This window comes from Solanum dulcamara, chromosome 5, assembly GCF_947179165.1.
Source record: "Solanum dulcamara chromosome 5, daSolDulc1.2, whole genome shotgun sequence".
NCBI classification, from domain to species: domain Eukaryota; kingdom Viridiplantae; phylum Streptophyta; class Magnoliopsida; order Solanales; family Solanaceae; genus Solanum; species Solanum dulcamara.
Window position 1 is genome coordinate 47045118 of NC_077241.1, and position 19381 is coordinate 47064498.

Genomic DNA, 19381 nt, shown 5'->3' on the forward strand with positions numbered 1-19381 from the left:
TGATTAAGTTTCACTTTCCTAATGAGCCTATTGTTGAATGAAGGGTAATGTAATATCTCGTGTGGTTTGAAGGTTGAAAGGTGCTATTATAAGGTGAAATAGGGGGAAATGGCTTCGGAGTATTTTTAGTCAAACTCGATGAATTCAAATTGTATATATGAGTTAGGATCAATTACTAAGTATTTAAATAGTGTTAGATGTGGTGTGTGATCTCAAACACCAAGATGATTCCAAAAAATTTCTATCAGCTAAGTTTTCGTATGAGTTCGTGTCAGGACCAACTTCAAACAATAATATCTCTTAGCATATAATGCATTAGGTGGCCCATGACCTATCAGATTAAAGGTCTTTGAGTCTTCTTTCCAATGTCACCAAGATACATTATTTGGATTTCGCAGTAAAAAGTTATGTCCTTTTAACCAGAAGGGTGCACGCAAAGTCCGCATCATGAACTTGGTCAATCTTGGTTCAAATTTTAATCTCAGGAAACAATGAGCTATGGAGGAACGCCTCCGCATTGCGGACCTGTTCCCAGTTAGTTCAAAATTTAGAAAACATTTCCAGTTTTAAGTAAGGGCAACTTGTACAATTACCTAAACATATATATACGGACTTGGACATATTTTGAGGTCATTTTCCACTCTTTTGCCTACCCAAATCTGTAAACTTGATCCTCCTTACTTCCAAATCATCACCTACAAAATTCCTTTCAAACTCAAGGGATTCAAGGCTTCTCATTGAAGACCAAGCATCAAGATTTCTTCAAGCTTTACTCTAAGGTATGTGGGTTCTTCATCCATTGGTTCTTCCACCCATGGAGCCCAAAATCCTTTTCAACTAATTCCTTTGATTTCAAGTATTGATTCTTAATGGGTACTTCTAATTTCTTCTTATTACCATGGAGCATGATTGAAATTGTGGTTATTGACTCAAATTGCATGAAATTGATTACTACCTATGAATGCCCTAATTTTCTATCTTGGGTTTATGAATTTTCAAATGGGTCTTGTTCAATCCCTCTCAAATTGCTAGATTATGGTTCAAATTATTGATATTATATTCAAATAAGTGTATATTAATACTCAATTTTATGAATTGTTAATTTCAAGTAATTTCCTATCTCAAGCTACTATGGGTCTTTAAAATGAATGGTGGGTTATTTGAAATATTTTGAATTGACTCAATTGATAATGTTTATGCATGGTCCTTTTGGAAACAATGTTTGAAAGATGAATTGAATAGAACCTACCTAGTTTTACTATATTTTCAATAAAGCTTGACTTGAAAACTTTTGACTCCAAATGAATTTTTTTGAAAGCAATGTCTATGATCAAAAAGGGAGTCTTATGAAATGAAAGAATGATGAAATTCGAGTTAAGTAGAATGTTGATGGAGGATATCTCACCTAATTAATTATTAAGAAGATATTCTATGATTATGTTTTTATAAATAGTAGACGGGTAGTAGATATGGCCCCTCCCACATGATATTGAATTTTTATTTTATGGTTTGTCTATTCCATCGAGAGCTTACCTAGCATCGACTTGGACTAGGGGAGAATACCCATGCCCCTAATCTATGTGTCACCGTAAGTATAAAGGGATTAGAGGCGAATATCCAAATCTATAAGATGTGAGTACCCATCTAAGAACTAGGGGTGATTACCTGGTTCACACAACCGCTTAGTGGATCTATTTAGTCATATAGGAGTCTACCTTAGCAAGTAGTCTCCTCCTTCCCTCCGATGTAGGGGTAACATTGAGACTTCATGTTATAGCTCACAGGGTTTATGTCAGTTAACGGTTGCTCTCATAAAAAGGTAAAATGTCTCTCTCAAAATATTCAAGGTATTTCTTACTATAGCGGTATCTCTCACAAGGTAAAGTATGTGCTCTCACAAGATTAAAAGTTTCTACCAAAGGATTTATGGTATGCTTCGTTAAAATTCATGGTATTTTCATAGTATATGTTTTCCTATAATAACTCATGATTTCTATTATAGTATTTAAGTTCTTTGAGGTTGTTCATGAATTACTATCATGATTTAATTATTTACTTTGTATGTTTTCTAACTTGAAAAATTTCACATTGCTCACATACTTAGTACATTCAAAGTACTAATGCAAACTCTATTGCCTACATGTTATCACCAAGTAGGGACCGATATTTCTCCTCGATTTCTTCCACGTGGCTAGCTTGAATTAGTTTGAAGATTGCTTGTGGTGAGTTTCCATATTTCGGGAACAACATCCTTTTTATTCTAGCTTATGTTATATAGATCATTAGGATTTTTATTATGGCATTTCTTGACACTTCTTTTGAGGGTGAGCTAGGGACATGTCTTATCCCCCTCCAAGTCTAAAGGTAGAGGTATTATTGGACAAAAGTATGATGAACCTTGATTATTATAGTTCTTATTATGATGATCTCCCATAGTCCCTCTTTCCCCTTAAGTTTCCTTTTTTATTAATGTCATTACTGATGAAACGGCTAAATGAATGCTAAGAGGCTTGTTTGAGATATCTTTGGATTTCTCGTTCGCCGTGTCACATCTAAGAACTAGGCTTGGGTCTTGAAAAACTTGATATCAGAGCCCAAGGTTTTGAATAGTCCATGGAGTCGAACATACCGCATCGAATAGGCTCTTATTCATGATTGTGAAGCGCGTCTGCTATCAGTGCACGAGTTGCTCCTAAGTTAATTCTGATAGTGGATGACAAATAATGTTATGTTAGGTTTCAAAAAATAAAACCACCCTAGTTTCAAGGTGGTAATAGAGAGAATGCTCATGATTTCTTGACTTTGTTCCATGAGATACTTGAGGCAGTGAGTATAATTGATATCCATGTTATTCATTTTATTGAACTCCTACTCCGTGGATCATTTAGGGAGTGGTGGAGGATATTTATGAGGTACAGAACAGTTGGAGCCCCTCTGGTAGAGTGGGATGCTTTTTCCAGTGCTTTTGAGGACTGTTTTATTCCAATAGAGGATGTGGAAGAAGAGTAGGTTAAGTTTTGAGGGTTTTACAGAAGGTAGCATATCCATTGTTGAGTATGAGGCACGATTCTATAATTGTCTCGACATGTCATGGCCTTGATTCTAAATGAGATGGAGAGAGTCCACAAGTTTGTGAGAGGAGTAAACTCCTCTATTAAATTGTATGCATTCAGATATGTACATGAGGGGGCTTCCTTTCAGTCCATAATGAGCACTGCCAAGGAGGCAGGGTTGATAGTTAGAGAAGAGTTTGAGGAACCCAAGAGGGTCGTTATTAGTGGTCAATTTTTTGGCGCCTCATCTGGAAGTAGAGGTTCAAATAGGGGTGTAGTTTATTTTAGCGTTAGAGACCCATTCATGGTTCCATGCCAGAGGCTGAGGATGGCAGAAATATTGAAGGTTCCACAGTTCTAGATGGGTGGCCATGATACTTTATCTTGTTCATCGCAACAACATTCTGCTCTAGAGAGAGATTCAGCTCCTCCAGCTATAAGTTAAGATAGGGGTCTGATGGGTAGAGGTAGTAGGGATTCTTGTAGTGGTGTTGTGGTTCCGCAAGGAGGTAGATATGTGGCATAGACTAGTGGCGATAGAGGAGCTCAATAATTATGCCTTTCTAGAGATACCCAAGGGTGAGGCTTTTAACGCAGTTATCATATGTATGGTCCTAATTTGTTATCGACCTACAATATGTTATTTGATCTAGGATCTACATTATCCAATGTGTCTTTCTATTTTACATCTTGATTTGATTTGAATGTGATCTTATGCCTATGCCTATTCATGTTTCTGCATCCATGGGTGAGCTCTTAGTGATGGATCAATTGTATCAATCATGTCTTATTTCCTTAGAAGGGTATTATACTTGGGTAGATATGATTACTCTAGGGATGACAGATTTTGATGTTATATTGGGTATAGATTGACTTTTTCCCTATCGTTTTATTCTTGATTGTTATGCTAAGACTGTTACCTTAGTGATACCTGGTGTCTTGAGGATTGAGTGGAAAGGTACTAGTAGTTCTTACCCTAGTAAGGTCATCTCTTATATTTGTGCTTAAGGGTTGATTCATAGAGTTTGTATGTCTTATTTGGCCTTCATTTAGGATATTAGCATTAAGTCACCTCCTATGGAGTCTATTCTCATGGTTAGGGAGTTTGCTGATTTATTTCCTACTGATCTTCCTGGTGTCTTCCTAGTGTTCCTATGAATAAGGACATTGACTTTGCTATTGATTTGGAGTCGGTCTCTAAGCCTATCTCTATTCTACCATATCACATGCTCCTACTGAGTTGGAGGAACAGTTGTAGGACTTGTTGAGTGAAGGATTTATTCTCCCTAGTGTATCACCTTGGAGTGCATCGGTCCTATTTGTGAAAAAGAAATATGGGTCCATAAGGATGAGTATTGATTATAGAAAATTGAACAAGGTGACTATAAAGAATAGGTATCCTTTTCCTCGTATCGTGATTTGTTTGATCAGCTTCAGGGAGTAACTATGTTCTCTATGATTAATTTGAGGTATGGTTATCATCAACTGAGGATTAGGACATCGAATATTCCTAAGACAGCTTTCCAGACCAGTTATGGCCATAATGAGTTCTTAGTTATGTCATTTGGGCTGACCAATGCTCTACCAGCATTAATGGAGTTGATGAACGTGGTGTTTCACCGGTATTTAGACTCTTGTGACTATTTTCATTGATACTATAATGGTGTATTTCAAGACTGAGGATGATTATGCTTGTTATTTGAGGTCGGTGCTTTAGAAACTAAGAGAGTATAAGTTATATGCAAAGTTATCCAAGTTTAAGTTTTGGCTCTATTCTGTGGCATTTCTATGACATATGATATCCAAGGAAGGTATTAGAGTGGATCCAGCTAAGATTGAGACAGTTAGAGGTGAGGCGAGACCTACTTCCCATAGTGTGATTTACAGTTTTGTGGGATTGGCTGGATACTATAGACACTTCATGTAGGAATACTCCACTATTGCAGCTCCTTTGACTAGACTCACTCAGAAGGGAGTAGATTTTCATTGGTACGATAAGTGCGAGGCAAAAGTTCAAAAGCTCAAGACTATATTGACTTCGACTCCTGTTTTGACTATACCCGAGTAGGTTGTGGACTTCACCATGTATTGTGATGCTTCCATAGTTAGTGTAGGTAGGTTGTTAATGAAAATATAGAAGGTGGTTGTCTATGCTTCTAGACAGTTGAAGGCTAATGAGAAGAACTACCATATTCATGATTTAGAGCTAACGGCGGTGGTATTTTTGTTGAAGCTATGACGTCATTACTTTTATGGTGTGCATTGTAAGGAATTCACTAATCACCGGAGTCATCAGTATATTTTTAGTTAGAGGGATCTGAACTTGAGGAAACATAGATCGCTTGAGTTCCTGAAAGACTATGACATGACTATTTTGTATCATCCAGGGAAGGCCAATGTGGTGGCTGATATTTTGAGTAGGAAGACTCCTAGTATGGGGAGTCTCACTGTAATTAGTGTTGATAGGAGGCCCTTGGCTAGGAATCTTCAGAGGTTAGCCAACAACTTCGTTCGTTTGAAGGTTTCTGAGGAGAGTGGGGGTTTTATTACTTTTATTGAGGGTCATTCTTCCTTTGTTGAGCAAATTCAGGAGTGACCGTTTGCCACCTAGATTTTTAATGGTACATTCTAGTTTCCATGTTTCCATGCTCTAGAATTATGTTTCAGATGATTTCCAAGTGATCTCCATTGATTCCGTGGAGTTGAGTCCAGACTTGACATTTGAGGAGGAGCTCATAGCCATCCTAGATAGACAGGTTTGTAAGCTTAGGATTGAGAAGATTACTTTAGTTAAGGTGCAGTGAAGGCACCATTCAGTCGGAGAGGCTATTAGGAGTCATATGATGATATGCGTGCCAGATATCCTTTGCTTTCTAAGGCTTCAGGTACTTTCTTTTACTTTATTTTGAGGACGAACATGGTTTTTAGTAATGGATGATATAATCACCCTGAAGGTCATTTTTGGTAATTTTTATAAAATGACTGTTTACCCATACTTATAGTTGTCCTGTCATATTTAATCAATATTCAAAGTTAGTTCGATGAAATTCCTTGAAAAGTTAAGATATTTTGAAAGATCTGAGTTTTGGAGGTTTAAATTGCCAAATCATGGTTTTTGATATCTTTTGGAGTTTTGAATCTTGGAATAGAATTCTGTCAATTCCATCCACTCCAAAATATGAAATTTAGTCTAGGAGTGTTGACTGAATCATATTTGGAGTGGTATTGTTGATTCGAGGTCCTAAGTTGGAATTTGTCGAGTTTTTGATCATAGAGTTGACTTTAGTCAACTTTGGAGTTCTAATACTCGAAATGAAATTTCATTGACTCCGTAGGATTCAAGAGATGATTTTAGGCCTACGAAGAGTTTGTGTATTTTTTGAAAGCTTCGAGGGCATTTTGGTCTTTTAAGTCCTAAACTAGTTTAGTTGCGACTAGATAGATCTCAAATTCAAACTCTGATAATTTTATTGAGTCCAGAACTTTGAATTTAGTAGGATAGCATATATGATTTGTGTGCACGGAGTTTCCAACGAATCCCAAGAGTCCATTAGGAAGTCTAAAAATGGAAGGAACTTTAGTGGACTAATCTTGTTCCAGGCTTCGCTTTTGCGAAGGGAGGGTTGCAAAAGCGACCTCTGCTTTAGCTAAGTCACGTCAGTTTTGCGACGAGGGTCACTTAAGCAGGGTTCGCTTAAGCCAAACAATGGCGGGAAAGTGACATCGAGTGTCTCTTAAGCAACATCTGTAAGGGGTTTTAGCCGGGGTTTATCCATTTCCTCCATTGTTGGGACCCTAGAGCTCGGATAGGTGATTCTTTAGGTGATTTCAAGGCATTTTAATTGGATAAGTGTTTCTTAACAAAAACTCTTCAAGACCCATTGATTGTGAACTTGGTGAAATTGTCTTTTTCTCATTGTTGATCATCGTGCTCACTGATTGATCCTAAGTATATGATAAAAGGGGTAATGAAATGGAGACTTGGATGACTTAAATGATATAAATATTAGTGTTGATGCACTATTGATAGTGTTACGTGAATTATCTTGATATGAATTGTGTTATGGTTGTGGACACTATCATATTCTCATTACTTTTGTGAACATGCTGATTTGCATTATTTCTAGAATACTGTGATGAGACCCGATTGATGACTATACTCATGGAAAATGGTTTCGGCGATTGATGACTATACAGATGAGAATTGGCTCTGGCTATGCCAATGGAAAATAGTTCTACGATTGATGATTATGCCAATGGTAAATAGTTCCGACAGATACATGGACTTGTGCATCCCCCATGGGTTTCGATCTGAGTTACAACAGATGTATATCATTAGGATAGACATGCATCACCTTACTCGACATCACATTGCATTGCATTACATCTTATCTATCATCGTAAAGTTTTGTATATTCCCTTGTTGTCTCCGGGGTGGATATACTTGATATTAAAGTGACTTATTTGGTGTTGCTATTGAGCTATTACTGATCTACGTGCCATATGAATTGTGTATTCTAGATTGGACTTATTCTTATGTAGGTTTGTAGTTGAGGAGGCTCGGTTCGGATGAAAGGAGTGATAGTGTTTTATTAGATTTATCTTATTTGTTTAGTGGCTTGTTGAGTATCGTGTTGTTTGATAATCACTCTTTACTACATATATTTGTGTAGGTTTCAGGCCCGGATTGTGATTCTGTATTTCTTTTTCCTTATCTGAGGCTTCGAGGAGACTTGAGAGGTAGCTAATTGATGCTGGTGATCTCCCTTGTTCCTTTTACTATGGTTTGTTCTATCTGAGAAACAAAGATATTAAAACTTGTACTTATCTTTCATTTCCATTTTATTTAGAGGCTTCTACATGTGAGCATCAGTCTTTGGGAGTTATTATAGTTGATTAAGTCTTCCACTTTTTAAAATCTATTCTACCTAAATTTCTTGCGCATTTTTTTCCATAGTAGATTGGATTTAGGCTAACATGTTCCAGTGGTATTGGACAAGTGTCATCACACCCGAATTTGGGTCGTGACACACAACCTTTGCCTGTCGTGAAAGTGAAAGCTTCACTCCCTACCTTTCGTGATTGTAGTGGACCTCCCGTGAATGCGAAGGTAAATCACAAGACCCTTCGTGAATGCGGATAGGCTCCACGAACAAGAGGCAAGTACAACAGATATCAACAAACACACTAAGTGTGAAGTCACTGAATGGACCATATGGATTCGTTCAAAACCCTATGCACACCAACCAAATATGGTACCCCATTATATTCGATGTTCTAGACTCAATGAAACCATCAGAATTCAAATTCGAGATCTCCTTGATCTAAAAATCTAATTAATCATAACTTAACTAGGTTAAGGCTCAAACAGACCAAAATGCCCTCGGAGCTTCTAAAAAATACACTAAAACCCTTCCTACGTCTAAAATCACCTTCTAAATCAACATTCCAACCCAAACATCAAAACCTTGAATGTAGACCAAAGTCAAACCTTTGTTTAAAATAACTTAAACTTCCAACTCAAGACCACAAATCCACGAAGACTCCAATTTAAGAGATGACGACTCTCCTAGACCAAATTCCACCTTCCAGAGTTGATAAAATTGAAGGAATTTCATTACGAGACTCATAGATCTAGTTGGTACCAAATACCACATTTGACCAACTTAAGTCTTAAAAAGTAAATAACTTCCTAAAATTCTAAACTTTTCAAAGAATTCCCAAAACCAAATCCAAACACTGATCAATTATGACTCGGGGCAACTATCAGGACGGGTATAATAGTTATTTTATGAAAATTTCAAAAATGACCTTCAGGTTCATTACATCATCCACCACTAAAATGCATGTTTGTCCTAGAATATAAAGTAAAGAAAGTACCTAGAGCCTTAAAAAGCTAGGGATATCGGGCACGCATATCGGATTCTCCCTCCCAAGTAACCTCTCCATCTGAAAAGTGCCTCCACTCAACGTTCACTGAAGCTATCTCCTTGCTCCTAAGCTTACGGACCTTTCTAACCAAAATAACTATGGGCTCCTCCTCAAATATAAAATCTTGGCCCAACTCTACAAAATCAAGGGAAATTACATGGTACTCATCTGGAACATACTTCTGTAGTATGGAAACATGAAATATAGGATGCACAACTGATAAAACTAGGTGGAAAGGACAACCTATAAACTACCTCTTTGATTCATCCTGAAATCTCAAATAGTTCGATGAACCGAGGGCTGAGCATGACTTTCTTCTCGAACCACATCACTCTCTTCATGGGCGGCACTCGGAGCCAAACATGATCGCCCTCCAGAAACACAAAAGGTCAAACTCCCATCTACATAACTCTTTTCTCTACTCTAGGGTTTCAAGAGTCTACCCTGAATCATACAAACCTGCTCCTAGGCATCTCTAAGCAAGTCCATATCTAAAGAATCCATCTCAGTTGAATCAAACCACCTGAAAGAAGATCTACACCGCCTACCATACAATGCCTCAAATGGGAACATCTAACTACTGAAGTGATAATTTTTGTTGTAGGCAAATTCTACTAAGGGAAAATGTTGGTCCCATTTAGCACTAAAATCAATAACACATGCTCAAAACATGTCCTCCAACACCTGAATCGTTCGTTTAGACTAACAAAAGTTGTACTTTTGTCCAATCTAGTGCCTAAACCATGCTATAATGGCCTTTTAAAGTGCAAAGTAAACGAAAAACCTAGATCAAAGATGATGGATATAGACACCCGATAAAGTCAAACGATCTGACTAATGTACTATTAGGCTAACTTGTCCACCATATACTTCACTCGAACTGGGATGAAATGGATGAAATGGTTAGTCTATCAACAACTACCCAAATAGAATGATAACCATCCACGGCGGTAGATAAACCCACAACAAAGTCCATAGTGATCCGCTTCTACTTCCAAGTAGGACTAGGCATCCTCTGACTCACACCTTTGAGCCACTAGTGCTCACACTTGGACACAAACTCTAATATATCCCTCTTCATCCCACACCACTAATAATGCTGGCTAAGATTATGATATATTTTTTCCACCCCCGGTTGAATAGAATATTGAGAATAATGAGCCTCTCCTAGAATAAACTTGATCAAATCACCCACCCTGGGCACACAAATCTTGCCCTGAATCCTCAAAATACTATCTGAATCAAGTATATCCTCCTTTGTTTCACCTCTCAATACCTTGTCTCAAATAAGACATAAATTCTCATCATCAAACTGTCGCTCCCAAATATGCTCAACTAGGGAACAATGAGATTTAATGAAAGCAATCAAACCACCACTCTCCTCAGAAACCCACAATACTAAAAAATTGTTGGCTAACCTCAGAACATCCCTAGCCAGAGGCGTTCTATAAATACTAATTGCGGTGAGACTCCCGTTACTAGAATTCTTCCTACTCAAAGCATCGGCTACCATATTGGCCTTCCCCGAGTGATACAAGATAGTCATGTCATAGTCTTTCTACTACTCAAGCCATCTATGCTGCCTCAAATTCAGATCCCTCTTACTAAAAGTGTACTGAAGACTTTGATGATTAGTGAATACATCACAATGCACACCAAACAAGTAGTGATGTCATAGCTTTAACACAAATACTACCGCCGCCAACTCTAAATCATGGGTAGAGTAGTTCTTCTAATGATCCTTTAACTATCTAGAAGCATAGGCGACCACTATTTCTTTTTGCATCAACACTCAACGTAAACCAACTCTAGAAGCATCGTAATATACAATAATGTCCAAACCCACCTTGGGTATATTCAAAATAAGAACCGAATTTAATAAGGTATTGAGATTTTGAAAGGTTGCCTCATACTCATTGGACCAATGAAAATCTATAACTTTTGAGTCAGTCTAGTCAAAAGAGCCGAGATAGTGGAGAAACCCTCACGAAGTAACTGTAGTAACTGGCCAACCCCACATAACTCGGAATTTTGACAGGGGAAGTAGCCATTGTCCAGCCTTAAACTACTTTAATCTTTGTTGGATCCACTCTAATCCTTTCCTTGGACATTATATGTCTTAGAAATGCCACAGACTCGAGCCAAAACACACACTTGGAGAACTTTATATATAACTTCTACTCTCTCAACTTCTGAAGCACCGACTTCTAATGGTGAACATGTTCTTCTTCAGTCTTAGAATACATCAAGATATCATCAATGAATATAATCACAAAGGAGTCCAAAATGCGGGCAAAACACCCTGTTCATCAACTCTATGAAACCTGTCAGGGCGTTAGTCAGCCCAAATAACACAACCAAGAACTCATAATGGCCATAACCTGGAAATCTATCTTACAGACATTCAATGCCCTAATCTTCAACTTATGATAATCGAACCTCCAACCGATTTTAGAGAACAATGACGCTCCCTATAGCTGATCAAATAAATCATCAATACGGGGAAAAGGATACTTGTTCTTGATAGTCACCTTTTTCAACTCCTTATAGTCGATACACATCCTCATGGAACCATTTCTCTTCTTCACAAATAGGACTAGTGCATACCAAGGTGACATACTAGAGAGAATATACCCTTTACTCACCAAGTCCTGCAACTATTCCTTCAACTCAGTCGAAGCCATGTGATACGAAGGGAGGGAAATGGGCTTAGTCCCCAACTACAAATCAATAGCAAAGTCATTGTCCCTGTCTGGAGAAACACCAAGAAGATCAGTAGGAAATACATCTGCACATTCTATAACCACAAGAATAGACTTCATACAAGATGACTCAATACTAGTATCCCAAATTTAAGCCAAATAAGGCATACAACCCTTATCAATCAACCTCTGAGCACAGATATAATAGATAACCTTACAGGGTGAGAAGCACTAGTACCTTTCTACCTAATCCTTGGAACATCCAGCATAGCTAATGTAATAGTCTTAGCATAACAATCAAGAATAGTACGATAGGGAGAAAGACAATACATACCCAATATAACATCTAAATTTTCCATCCCCAAAAAAAGCATGTCTACCCAAGTGTCATAGCAAGCCAAAGAAATAAGACAGGATTGATACACTCGATCCACCTATAAGGGCTCACCCACAAGTGTAAAACATCAACAGGAATAGGCATACGATCACATATAAAATCAAATCTAGATACAAAATAGGTAGACACATAGGAGAATGTAGATCCTTGATCAAATAACATAGATGCGGGTCGATGAAAGACTGGGACAATACCCGTAATAACTGTTTCAGAAGCCTCAGCCTTGGGTCTCCTCAAAAAAATATAAGACTGAGCCTCATTACCACCTCCAACTTGCATAACACCGCTACCTCCTCCCTGTGGAACTATAGCACCACTAGCACCCCTACCAGGAATGCGACTACCTCTATTAGTTTGGGATTTCTCTTGACCTCTGATCGATGGTGCTAGTCTTCTAAGTGGAGCGGATGAACTAGATTGGGGTCATTTTCTACCCTAAGATGTAAATTTCTATGAAAGATGATATGGGTCTCCACAAGTATAATAGGCTCTCTTATGTGAAAACCTTTGTGATGACCCTAAGGAAAAAGTATAACCCTCCCCCTCCCGGCTTGCCTGCCTCTCCTATGACCGCTAGTTACTCTTAATAGCACTATAGGACTCATGATATGTCTCACTATCCTTAAAAGCTGGCATAGATGCAAGAATTAGTCCTATTCGCTAAAAAGAACCACCTCATCTATAGAACCATCTACCTCCGGATAAGGTACCAGAATACTAACCAGATGCACGGGTCTTCTTGGGGTCCCTAAAATACACTTTCTATATCAACTCGGCCTTTTTGGAGGCACCCACATTTAACTGGAAGGAAGCCTCATCACGATTGAATAAAAACATAGTTGTATAGATATAATAGGTCAATCCCCTCACAAATATGCAGACCCTCTCCATTTCATCAGGAAGGATGACTAAATCATACAAGGAAAACTAGTAGAAACAAGTCTCATACTTAAAAATTGTGAGGCCCTCCTTCCTCAAACTCTCAAACCATAATCGACTCTCCTTCTTCACACTCTAAGGAACAAAATAATTGTAGAAAGAACTAGAAAACTCATCCCAGGTCTCTTACTGTAAACCAATCAATCTAGAACTCAATTTCACTCTTCATCACTCCCTAGTCAGCCCACGCAACTAGAATGTAGTATAATGAAATTTATGGGTCTCAGCACTGTCTTTAAAAACTCCCTACAATCTTCCCAACCTCATGCACATCCCCAATCTTCCCACCCTAGAATTGAGGTGGATCCATCTTCTAAAACCTCTCATATATATGTTGCTCATCATCAATAACGAAAAGAATAGGTGCACCTTAAGCTCTCTCCCTCTATACTCAAATCTCATAAGCTATAGGACTGATCGGTGGTTGTCCCATCGACCCTAAATAATTAAAACATTACTCTACTCTAGGGTCTGAGCCCCTACCCTAGTTTGAGAACCTCGGGTGTACCTATCGCACCCATACTCTGTGTAAAACCCTCAAGCGCACCCAATACTCTCATCAAAGTGGCCTGAAGCAATGATGCAATAACAACATCTCGAAGGACCTGGTCTTCTCTAGCATCAACCTATAGCTCAAGAGAAACCTCACTAGCATGAATTCTGATTGGTGCAGCTCATCGGACATGACTTTTACCTGATGTCACTCTACGGCCATAGCCTCTAGCTCGACCCCTACCTCTACCCCTAACTGGGGTCCCAACATTAGCCTTGGGACTGCCTTTCCTTTTTTACCACTAGTTGTAGCTCTGGTCCTAGCTATTTGTCAAAAAGACACTCAACAACTTATTACTAATGCAAGAAACCATGCACGGTAAGAATTGAAAGAACAAAAGGGAAAATTTCCTAACAGTCTTCATAGGCTCTCAAAGATAAGTACAAGCGTCTCTGTACCGATTCTCAAGACTCTACTTAAACATGGTTTGTAGATACATGATACCTATGTACCTGAGGCTCTGATACCATATTTTACCTACCAAATCTGGGTGTGATGGCACTCATCTCAATCCACCAAGATGGGTCAGCATAAAATCTAACAGAAAGTAAATGCGGAAGTAAATAAGATAAAAGGCGAACAGATAAATATATTCAAAATCCCCCAAGACTAATTATCACGTGTAAAAGCCAATAATAAAATACAAAATAAAAAAATAAATACATTCATAATGTATTTGTCTCAAGAACAAGACTAAACCATAAAAGAGCAAGAGGTGTCTGCCGAAAAGATGCAATAACAACCTCGACCACTCAAATATAAGCCTCGAATATGGTAGGAATACTAGAAATTACGTGGGTCCGGGATCACAACCTACACAAGTGTAGAATCAAGAGGTAAGCATCAAACAACACTGTACTCAACAAACGGACTACTAACACTAAGTAAAGCTAAATAGAATACAAGTACTCCTATCATCTCAACCGAACTTTCTCAACTACAACCTACATAGAAATCACAGTGAATAAGTACCTGAACCTATTCCCATTACTCCTAAATGTATATAAGACAAAGCACATGATTTTACAAGCTTTAACGAAGGTTTAAAAGTTTACTTGCCTTAATTTAACTCCAAACTTCCTTGAAACTTAATCCTTTTGATTTTATTAACTCTCTAAATCAATATAATCTATTCAATAATGAATTTTCAATAGGAATATGAATGCAACAACACCCAAATCATCAATTTAAGAAATCAGATCAAAATTGACCCAAAAACTCAATTTCGAAAATTAAAGGGTGATTCTGAAAATTTTTATATGAAAATGTTCTCCAGGGTATGTGAAATCTATTAGCAAAAACCATTTCTAAAATGGAATTAAAATCAACTCATAATCAGCGTTTTTGTAAATTTCAAGTTCTTGAACAACACCCCTATTTTTGGAATCAAAATCAAGGAATTAAAGGTTAAAATCATCACATAATCAGTGGGTATTGAAGGATATTCGTTAAAAAGACTTACTCAATCGATGAACCTTGAAATTTCCTTGAAAATTCACCTAAATCGAGCTCTCTAGATGTAACAAAGGTGAAAAGGCCATTTTCCCATCTTTGTGGACTTAGACACTGCCAGGTCAAACTAACCCTCCGTAATACTCGAAGGTCACAACCCTTGCCTATTGTGAATGAGGTTGAGGCTCCGTGAATGCGAAGGCTTGACACTCAACCTTCCACGGTCACTGTCAACCTCCAGTTAATTCGAATGTCAAATAGAAGAACCTTCATGAACGCGGATATGCTCCTGAACACAAGGCACACACACCAGACATTAGATATCAACAAACACACCAAGTGCAAAGTCACTGAATGGACCATCAAGATCCTTTTGGACCCTGTGCACATATATCAAATATTCCACCTCACTATATTCGATGTTCTAGACTTAATAGAATTATCAGAATTTGAATTTGAGGTATTATTGACCTGAAATCTGATTAGTCACAGCAAAATAAGTTTAAGGCTCAAAAAGACCAAAATTCCCTCAAAGCTTCTGAAAAATACATGGAAACTCTTTCAGGACTAAAATCACCTCTTGAATCCAATGGAATCATCAGAACTCCAATCTGAACATCCAAATTCCAAATGTTGACCAAAGTCAAACGGTAGTCTAAAATAACTTAAACTTCCAACTCAATACCTCATATTCACGAAACAACTCTAGTTTCAGAAACTATGATTTGCCTAGACTAAATTCCACCTTTCGGAGTTGATAGAACTGGCAAAATTCCATTTCACGACTAATAGCTCCAATTGGTACCAAATACCACTTTTGAACAACTTAAGCATTCAAAACTCAAAAACTTCCCGAAAAGCTAAAGTTTTCAAAGAATTTCCCAAATCAACTCTAAAAACTAATCAGTTATGATTCCGGAAAACTATTGAGAAGGCTAAAATGGCCATTTTATGAAGAATTTCCAAAAATGACCTTCAGGGTCATTAAATGTTACCTTTGTCACAACTCATTTGGATGGTTGTTGCATCTCATTTTATGATATATCAAAATTATATTGTGTTGTATCCATTTAATGAATATAACACTATATATATTGAATCATCTTTTTTCATTTTATAATGTCCAATAATTAGAAGCAAAAGCTTGTAATATTACTAAATAAATGCAGGATATTAGGGATGAGCATGATATGCTATCAAATGTAATGACCCTCGTGGTTATTTTTTTATTTTTACATACATTTACTATCATTCCCCTCCCCATAGCTTTTTTATAGAATTTATGAGGTTTTGGATTCAGTGGCACATTTTTCGAGGAGGTTGGTGAGTTTTGAGTGAGTTTGGCCATTTTTTAGGTATAAGGCTTGAAAGAATTGACTTTAGTCAACATTTGGAGATTCTGGTGTCGGATGAAAATTTTGTAAATTTCATTAGATCCGAGAGGGTCATTTTGGTCTAGTGTGATGATCGATTTAGGATTTGGAGGCTATCATTTTGAGTTTGTGCGATTAGGCGCTTTAGTTTTGAAAATTTAGCCAAAATTTGAATTCAGTCAATATTTTTGGTAAATATACTCGAATTGGAATTCCAACCGCATGGTTAGCTCTAGAACACCATTTTTGGTGTAGAACAAACTTTGGTTTGGGTCCCGAGGTTCCCAAGGTGAGTTTGTGGATTTGGTTGCATTGTTTGTGAATTCTTTGTTAGTGTTGACTTTGGTCAACATTTTGACAAGACAAGCTCTGTTAGTCATTTCATTAATTTCATTGAGTCTGAAATGTCTTTTTCAATAAGATAGCATAGTTTTTTTTGTGTCGATGGGGTTTCAAATAAGTTTTGAGCCCCCGATGAGGAAATTCCCATCCTTGAGAATTTGTTGATGTACAATTGCTGGTGCAGCTGGCATTTCTTCTCTACGATCAAGGGCCCTTGGTTGCATTCATGGAGGTCTGGCTAGTTTTTCTCCGTGTATGCGAGAGGACATCCCCGTTCGCAGAGAGCAATAGGTTTTTTCTCCGCATTCGCAGAGTTCACTAGATCAATGCTCTGCGTTTGCGGGCTAGCATTCACATTCGCATTCAGAGAGGGTTAGTTGACTGACCTCCACATTTGCAGAGCTAGTCTCCACATTCATGAAGGCCAAATGAGCTAGCACCAGGAAACTTTTAAGCTAATTTTCACCATGCAATTTTCATTCTGAGACTTAGAAAATTTTGTGATTTTGAAAGGATTCCTTGGAGAAATTTGTTTATTTTTTTTGGAGGGTGTTGGAAATTCGCGTGGGTACATTTTGGAGTCATTGAGTCTTTCATTTATCTTGGTAATTTCTATTAATTTCCCTTAATACTCAGTTTTTGATCACTCTTTGGTTCTAAATGTGGTGGGGTTGTTTTGGGTTGCTTCTTTTTCGGATTGTGCTCATGTTTGGAGCATGAATTCCTTGAGATTATTGGGACCTTGTGAAAGAATTATTTTTGTGATTTTGTGCACGGGACCCAAGGTTCAATTTTAGCTCATTTCTAATCCAATTTTATAAATTATAATATGGGTATCAATTGTCTTATTTTGATGTTTTCTCCACTAATTTGATAGTGTGGAATCATTCGAAAGTTCTACGAAAAGGAAAAGCTCTGGATTAGAGGTTCGAGTGTAGTTTCAGCCTTGAGGTAGGTTATAGTTTCACCTTTAGAGTTTGATCAGTTAGTTTATGAAAATTTATAAAAGTAGTTGGATCGTTAGCAAGGATTACAGGCTATGATTTTAGGTTTTCATGATTTTTAGTATTGAAATGGTCATGTTCTGGAATTTTAGCTAGTAATTAACCATTTAGCCTTAGTTTAGGTTGATAAATCTGAGGTATCATTCTACACGGCCCGTGAACACATTTCTTGTTTACACATTCACTGTTGATAAGTCTAAGGTATCATTTTGAGGGACTGTGAACACATTTTTGGCTTACAGATTCGCTGTTGATGAGTCTGAGGTTTCATTCCAGGCGGTTCGGGGACCCCTCCGAGATTTAGTTTTCAGTATTTGCCCACTGCATTGCATGATCTTTTTTGTTTGTGTGTGATTGATCTCTAACGTGTACTTGGTTGGTCTATTCATGTTATTTGTGTGAGTTATCTCTGTTCTGGAGTATGATTGTTGGTTACGAAATTGTTAGCTAGTAGTTATATTACTATCTTACTCTTTTATATTTATATATTATCTTTCTGAGCTTGGTCGGCCTATGATGCCTACTGGGTATCCCTTGTTTTGGTACTCATGCTGCACTTCTGAATCTTTTTCTGATGCAGCTCCCAGTACGAGCCACCCTCCGTGAGCCTCGGATCTCTCGCAGCTGTTATAAATTCAGATCATGGTGAGCTCCCTACATTTAGAGACTTGATGCTTTCCTTCTTTTGTATTGACTCATGTATTTTGTATTTTGATGAGTCAGATCTCTTGTATATATAGCTTCCAGTACTTAGCAGTTCTTGTACAGGTTACATCAGGTCTAGGGATTGATTAGTGTCAGTTTGTCCTTTTGGTCACTTTCGGATCTCTTTTGTATATTTTATATCGTATTACATATTTATGCTATGACCCTCTTCTTGTATTTACTATTCATGTCTTCCACTTATTATTAGTATTATGTTATTAAATGTTTGTCTTCCGCAAAATTCTATCTGTTGGGATGTTAGGCTTGCCTACAGTGGGGGGGTGTAGTAGGAGCCATCACGCCCCAACTGCAGGTCATGACATCAAAAATTCTGGTACGATAATTTTAGTTTTTGATTTATGAAATACTATGTCATTATCCTATCAAATTAATTTGGTATGGTTTGATATTTTTAAGTTCAGTTTTAGTATTTTGTTGTATGGTAAATTGGTAATTTTCTTCAAATCAATGTACCTCTACGCAGAATATCTACTAGCTTATTTTTAAAAGAAAATCCAAAGATTTGGTTGAAGTACAATTCATGCATCTTTTCATTATTTTCTTTTTTCTTTATGCTAGAACTATTCTTCTTTTTCGTTTCACTGTAGAAAGAGAGAGTAGACAAATTCAAATCAAGCGAACGAAGAGTTCTTTGACTAATGGGTGAATTTGGGCTCTTTAGGTAATAATGCAAGTTGGTTGTCAAAAAATTAAAGGAAAGAAGGTAGAGCAAGTTGACCTAATTTATTATATGGATTAATTTTGATTTGTGCCAAATTAATTCTCAATCTTAACAACCAGATATAATTGGGTGTGCAACAATTATATGCTCATGACATGTTTTCAGTAAAATTAAATTACATAAAATATTATTGGTTATTTAAACTTAATCCAAACGAAAATGAAATAAGAAATTTGATTTACCTGATC